Raw genomic sequence first — 8,390 nt, forward strand, 5'->3', positions numbered from 1 at the left:
TCTAATTTCCTCCTCTAGAGCCACCAAAATGTAAAAATTATTAAAAATTGTGTTGAGTGAAAAAGTCTCTACATTGTGCCCCTACGTCTCTAATAGACGATAAATATTATAAAGCCTACATGTAGGGAATTTCCCCTACTTCTGGCAACACTGGTTTTAGGTTAGATATGTATAGTTACAGTTTTTTATTCTATGCTCACTTATACTATTCAGTCCATTGTGATACAACTTTTTTCTTATCAATGAGTGCTACCCAAGGCAATGCTTAGCTCAATGTCCAGGAACTTCCTTTTTATAACCGAAACCACTTAGAGAACCTCTGAGAAACACTCAGAAATGTTGCCATTATTAGTGGGAGGAGGTAAACCACCGCACTAAAACTTTTCAATATTAAGACCATGATCCTTTGTTTACAAGGCTCGTTATTTCAGGCTCACTTAGATTATTCAGTCCATTGTGATACCACAGTGGTGAAATTCTCTCTTATAACTGAGTTAACCATTTCCTACAAAAATTTTTTCACACTACCCTAAGGTCCATACATATAATATCGTATGGATATATGGCTATAATATACTCAAATACATAAGAAATGAATATGTGGTGCCACAACCCACATATTGGGTTTATTAGTGCAACATTATTTATCATACATATAGTCGTTGTAGTAAGACATGCTGGCCTCACGACTGTCAGACAATTTGGATATTTTGTTGTTTTTTTTTTTTGGATTTTCTTTGCATTTTCCAGTTAACAAAAAAATAGTATTTGTAGATTTTTTGACGTTCATGTAACTGCAGTTATTTGGGGCCATATTTATGGAGGTCTTCGTCAAATCCATATTAATTAAATTTATCAATGATGAGACATGCAAATGCAGTAGTCAATGATTTCCCTTCTTTGCTTGCCACTGACATCATGTCATTAATTATTTCGAATTTTTGAACATTTTCCTTCTTTTCCTAAGGAAAGCCACAATTTTTTATGTGGTTTTTCCCATTTCAGTCTGATAGAGAAGTGAAGGAGGTTATATGGTTTGCTATAAGAAAAAAAAAATGATCCCAGTTCCTATTTTGTGGATTGTCTTGAAGCTGGTGGATTGAGTTACAATTAATTACAAAGATTTATTATTGAAAATCAACTAAGGCAAATGAAATCAGTAGACTTGGGTTTTTTTTGAGAAAGTTTATTGTCTTTCAAGGTTTTATTTAATATGTCTTTTTTATTATCTCAGTGGCAAAGGAAAGCGAAAGTTTAATGAATGAAAAAAAAAGCATTTTCTTAATATAGGGAGACAATCACCTTGAAGACTGGGAAATGGAAATCTGGTTGCATTCCCAATACCAAAGTATTTACTTTTGATTGTTTTACTTTTACATGTTTGCCAGAAACATCTTACATGATCCTCGTTCAAAGATTAAAGGACAACAGACTGCTCTTCTAAACCGAATGCCCATGAACAGGGTTGCCAATAAAATTTCAAGAAAAATCATCATAATTGTCACTTTCATTTCAAAAATCGTCACAAAAAAATCTGCAATTTAAATAATAATAAAACTAAACTAATATTTTGGTTAAAAACTAAAGTATTTATTTCATATAACAGAAAATTAACAATTGTTGCATTTCTACAACATCAGCATAATTTTATGCAATGCTTCTATGCAATTCAAAAAATAATATAAAAATTATTTTTTTTTTTCATTTTGTTTGTTAAAAGTATGCTTGTCAAATTTATTTGGGCAAAGCCCCACAGACTGCTGTACATCCAACCATCTTGCAGTTTATAGGGCTTTGCTCAAATAAATTTGACAAGCATACTTTTCCTCTGTTGGTTAAGTTACACTTGTAATTTAGTCACTGCATGGTTTTAAGCTGAGATCAAAAACAACAAAAATTATTTTTTTATATATAATTACTAATTCAGTATGATTTTTATTTAAAAATAAAAATAAAGATTTTTTAATATTTACGTGTGTGTTGCCCGATTTTACAAAATTTGACCATAAAACTCTGATTGGTTGACTCTCCAATTAAGAGGTACAATTTTCTATAGAAATAAAATTTTAACAAAATTTTCTACAGAAGAAATTTTGATATAATTTTCTATAGAAATGAAATTTTGGAAAAATGTTCATAGAAATAAAGTTTTGAAAGAATTTGCTATGGAAAAAAATTGCCAAAAATAATGTGTAGAAATAAATATTTGCAAGAATGTTCTATAGAAATAACATTTTGACAAAATTTTCTATAGAAATAAAATTTTGACAAATTTTTCTATAGAAATAACGTTTTGACAAAATTTTCTATAGAAAAAAAAATTTTACAAAATTTTCTATAGAAATAAAATTTTGACAACATTTTCTATACAAATAAATTTCTGAAAGAATGTTTAATAGAAATCAAAATGTGCAAAATTTTTCTTACAAATATGAAGTTTTGGGAAAGTTTTCTATAAAATAAAATTTTGGCAAAACTTTCTATTGAAATAAAATTTTGACAAATTTTTCTATAGAAATTACATTTTGACAAAATTTTCCATAGAAATAAAATTTTGACAAAATTTTTCCATAGAAATAAAATTTTGACAAAATTTCTATAGAAATAAATTTTTGACAAAATTTCTATAGAAATAAAATTTTGACAACATTTTCTATAGAAATAAAATTTTGACAATATTTTCTATAGAAAAAAATTGCCAAATATATTAAATAGAAATAAAAATGTGCAAAATTTTTCCTGGAGATATCAACTTTTGGAAAAGTTTTCCTTAGAAATAAAAATGTGCAAAAATTATCTATAGAAATAAAATTTTGACAAAATTTGCAATAGAAATAAAATTTTGACAAAATTTTCTATAGACATAAAATTTTGACAAAATTTTCTGTAGAAAAAAATGCCAAATATATTGTAGAAATAAATTTTTGAATGGATGTTCTATAGAAATAAAAATGTGCAAAATTGTTCCTGCAAATATCAAGTTTTGGGAAAGTTTTCCTTAGAAATAAAAAATGTGCAAAAAATATCTATAGAAATAAAATTTTGACAAAATTTTCTATAGAAATAAAATTTTGACAAAATTTTCTATAGAAATAAAATTTTTACAAAATTTTCTATAGAAAAAAAAATTGACAAAATGTTCTATAGAAATAAAATGTTGACAACTTTTTCTGTAGAAATGCAATTTTAACAAAACTTTCTATAGATTCAATATAAAACATTTCTTTCGAATAATACAATATTTTTTTGGCATAAACTAACCACAAAAATTTGATCAACAACTTCAAAAAAATTTGTTTAATGTATGAAAACGCTAGCACAAACTTGCAATTTCCCTATCTGACAACTGTCAAATGCATTCTCTCTTTTGCTGGTTCCAACCGTGCAAATGAACTGCTTCTAGTCAAAAATTTTGAACGGAGCTAATATCGTCATCGGAAAATCGGCATTTGCCTTTTTTGAGTAAAAAATCGTCAAAATACCGATAAATCGGAAAAATAGAAGCCCTGCCTATAAGCCACATGTTGGCCAATTTGACCCTCCACAAGAAACGCCCCCGTCCTGGTTTCATATTTTTTGTTTGCTCACTAAGTCATCCACCCCTAATCAAAATCGAAATTAAAATATTGTTGAACTACTCAAATTTTATTATGCAATAAATAAATATCACCAACATTCAAAGTTGTTTCTTTTTGCAGATTTTTCAAACGCCAAATACCATCATAAGAAAAATATGTAGAAAATCAGTGGGCTTCAAAACAACAACGGCGAAGACGACGAGTACGTTAAAACTTCATCTCAATTCATGTAAACGTCGGAGTTGGCTGCAACAGCAGCAACCACAGAGTGATATTTTTATAAGTTGGCGTAGAGGAAAAGACATACGCCTACATTTGGGGAGAAAATTGATATAAGATCTAAGCAGCAAATTAATGATATTTTATGAAGCAAACTTCAATATCATTTTCCCCTCCATCCGTTCCTTTGAGTTGTTTCCTCTTGGTGTGTACATGGCATTTAAACTTCATTCATGAATTTTCAACACATCCGAAATTGCAAATGCTGCCAACGCATTTTCCATTTTGCCCACATCCAGCTGAGGAAAATTACGCAGGCAAGAGGAAAAAAGGGAAAATTTGTGATCAATTTTTTCTACTACAGAAGACTATGGTGGTGACTGGTTTTCCGATCACATTATTGATTGATTAAACGCCAATCATCATTGATTTGGCAGTTGGCGTGGAAAGGATTTGCAACAATGTTGATTATTTGAAAAATCATAGCGACAATTGCCAAAAACCCAAAAGCGACATTTTTGAAGGTTACTACTATTGCCTTTGGCTAAAATTATGGCATTGAAAATATGAGTATGAGAACCCACAATAATTGGGCTAGACTAGGTTAGATTTTATTGGCTTAGTTCCCAGTTGCCTATCGTAGTTGCCTTTTAAGTTCAGTTTTTAGGAAAGCAGCGGAACGAACAAATAAAAGGAGGATGATATTTGAAAATTTTCTATAGAAATAAAATTTTGACAAAATTTTCTACAGAAGTAAAATTTTGACAAAATTTTCTATAGAAATTTTCTATAGCCGAGATTATGAGATAAAAAAGCATAAAAATTAAATAAAAAGGTCAACAATATCAATAACAGAAATAAAATTTTAACAAAATTTTTTATAGAAATAAAATTTTGACAAAATTTTTTATAGAAATAAAATTTTGACAAAATATTTCATAGAAATAAATTAAAAAATCTATAGAAGTAGAATTTTGACACAATTTTCTATAGAAATAAAATTTTAACAAAATTTTCTATAGAAATAAAATTTTGACAACGTTTTCTACAGAAAAAAAATGTTGACAAATTTTTTTATCGATACAATTTCTTTACAATATTTTCTCAAAATTTTATTTCTATAGAAGATGTTGTCAAAAATTTATTTCTATAAATTATTTTGTCAAAATTTTTTTATATGGAAATTTTGTCAAAATTTTTTTATATGGAAATTTTGTCAAAATTTCATTTTTAAAGAAAATTTTGTCAAAATTTCTATATAAAAAAATCTTGACAAAATTTTCTATAGAAATAAAATTTTGATAAAATTTTCTATAGAAATAAAATTTTGACAACATCTTCTATAGAAATAAAATTTTGAGAAAATATTCTATAGAAATAAACGTTTGAAAAAATTTTCTATAGAAATAAAATTTTGATAAATTTTATAAAGCAATAAAATTTTTATAAAATTTTCTATAGAATTAAAATTTTGATAAAATTTTCTACAGAAGTAAAATCTTGACAAAATTTTCTATAGAAATAACATTTTGACAAAATATTCTACAGAAATAAAATTTTTACAAGACTTTCTACAGAAATAGAATTTTGACAAAATTTACTATAGAAATGAAATAAAATTTCATTTCTATAGAAAAAGTTTTTTATAGAAATAAAATGTTGACAAAATTTTCTACAGAAATAGAATTTTGACAAAATTTTCTATAGAAATAGAATTTTGACACAATTTGCTGTAGAAACAAATTTTCTATAGAAATGAAATAAAATTTCATTTCTATAGAAAAAGTTTTTTATAGAAATAAAATGTTGACAACATTTTCTACAGAAAAAAATTTTGACAAAATTTTCTATAGAAATAGAATTTTGACACAATTTGCTGTAGAAACAAATTTTAACAAAATTTTCTATAGAAATAAGATGTTGACAAAATTTTTATAGAAATACAATTTTGGCAAAATTTTCTATAAAAATAAAATTTTGACAACATCTTCAATGGAAATAAATTTTGAGAAAATTTTCTAACGAAATAAAATTCTGAAAAAAAAAAATTCTATAGAAATAAAACTTTTATAAAATATTATAAAGAAATAACATTTTTATAAAATATTATTTCTATAGAACAAAAACTTTGACAAAATTTTCTATAGAAATAAAATTTTAAAAAATTTTTTATCGAAATAAAATTTTGATACAATTTTCTATAGAAATAAAATTTTTACAACATCTTCTATAGAAATAAAATTTTGAAAAAATTTTCTATAGAAGTAAAATTTTGTTAAACTATATAAAGAAATAACATTTTTATAAAATTTTCTATAGAATTAAAATTTTGATATAATTTTCTATAGAAGTAAAATTTTGAGAAAATTGTCTATATTTAACAAAATATTCTATAGAAACTAAAAAAAATTGAGAAAATTTTCTATAGAAATAACATTTTGACAAAATATTCCATAGAAATAAAATTTTTACAACATTTTCTACAGAAATAGAATTTTGACAAAATTTTCTATAGAAATAAAATTTTCCATTTGTTTTGTTTTGTTATTGTTGGTTTTGTTCTTTAAGCATTGTTGTTGTCTTTTATTGCAGCTTAAAACCATACATTGACTAAACTACAAGTGTAGCTTAACCAACAGAGGAAAAGAATGTTTGTCAAATTTATTTGGGCAAAGCCCTATAGACTGCAAGATTGTTGGATGGACGCACGTTTCGGAATTACCACATTCCTCATCAGCATCCTCTACTTGCAGCAAAACTATCAACCAATTATCAGAATACATTCAGCCAGTTTATTAAACCCAACAAAAACCACACTTGAATCCTCCCAAAAAAGGTTTCACATTGATAGCCGGCTTATTTTATTTTTTATAGAAATAAAATTTTGACGACATTTTCTACAGAAATAGAATTTTGACAAAATTTTCTATAGAAATTGAATTTTGACACAATTTGATATAGAAATTGAATTTTGACACAATTTGATATAGAAATAAAATTTTAACAAAATTTTCTATACAAATAAAATTTTGACAAAATTTTTATAGAAATAAAATTTTGGCAAAATTTTCTATAAAAATAAAATTTTGCCAAAATTTCTATATAAATAAAATTTTGGCAAAATTTTCTATAGAAATAAAATTTTGACAATATCTTGTATAGAAATAAATTTTGAGAAAATATTCTAAAGAAATAAAATTCTGAAAAAAAATTTTCTATAGAAATAAAATTTTTATAAAATATTATAAAGAAATAACATTTTTATAAAATATTATAAAGAAATAACATTTTTATAAAATATTATAAAGAAATAACATTTTTATAAAATATTTATATAAAAATTTTTTTATCGAAATAAAATTTTGATAAAATTTTCTATAGAAATAACATTTTGACGAAATATTCTATAGAAATAAAATTTTTACAACATTTTCTACAGAAATAGAATTTTGACAAAATTTTCTATAGAAATAGAATTTTGACAAAATTTTCTAAAAAAAAAAAAAATTTGACAACATTTTCTACAGAAATAGAATTTTTACAAAAATTTTTATAGAAATAAAATTTTCACAAAATTTTCTATAGAAATCAAATTTTAAAAGGATTTGTTAAGTTAGTTTTTTTTTAGAAATGCTGGCTCCCTTAATGTCAGTTTTCCATCATAATGGACAACAATGGTATTTTTAGAAAGTCCTATCACTTTTAATATTCCATTGCAAAATATTTCATGTACATGTCTATCGATATTATCATAAAAACAAATAAAAAGTTTCTTGTTTTTATTTCTCTCCCTGTCTTTAGTTTCTATGGCTTTCAGTATGTCACTGGGGTATTACTATCATGTCAGACAAACAATTAACATAAATATCAAATTAATTTTAAATCAGAATTGCCTAACGGTGGCGGTAGCAGGAGATGGAGGTATGGGGCAACAAACAAAATACTGCAATACTGCATTAATTCCTTGTTAAAATCTGACAGTTATGGTGACTATAATCATGCGGCAATTAAGCTAAGTAAAACAAAACAAACAACGAATAAAAAAACGGCCCATAAATGATCTGTCACCGATCATGGTGACATGGTGGTGATGACGATGATAGAGCCGGTGATGGGGATTTGAGACCAAAGCCACCACTAGAGTTCACACACAAAAAACAAAACCGACATGAATGAATGACAGAAAACATATGACGCGTATCAAATATTGCGTTTTGCATTGTTTTTGTTTTGTTCACTGTCACTTTGACAGTCATATGTTGATGATATTGTTTTTATTGTATATAACATATGGGGATTTTTCTTCCACCATCACTGATCGATCAAATGATAAATGTCAATAAGGAATGCCGGAGTTGTGTTCATAAATTAATGGATCGAGCCAAAGGCAACGGAACTAACTGGTGGCCTAACTACCAGCAATCCATAGACTAGGATAGAGAACAGTCGACCTTGTTTTGTGGTGACCTAATTCTAAGGCAGCATATGACAAGAACTGGCGCTTGTTGCCGTTTTTTTTTGTTTGAGCTGGAAAATGAAATACAAATCTCAACTTTATTAGCATACCACCTTTTAGAGTTGTTAGCACTAATG

Source organism: Haematobia irritans, chromosome 2, assembly GCF_050003625.1.
Source record: "Haematobia irritans isolate KBUSLIRL chromosome 2, ASM5000362v1, whole genome shotgun sequence".
Classification (NCBI taxonomy): Eukaryota; Metazoa; Arthropoda; class Insecta; order Diptera; family Muscidae; genus Haematobia; species Haematobia irritans.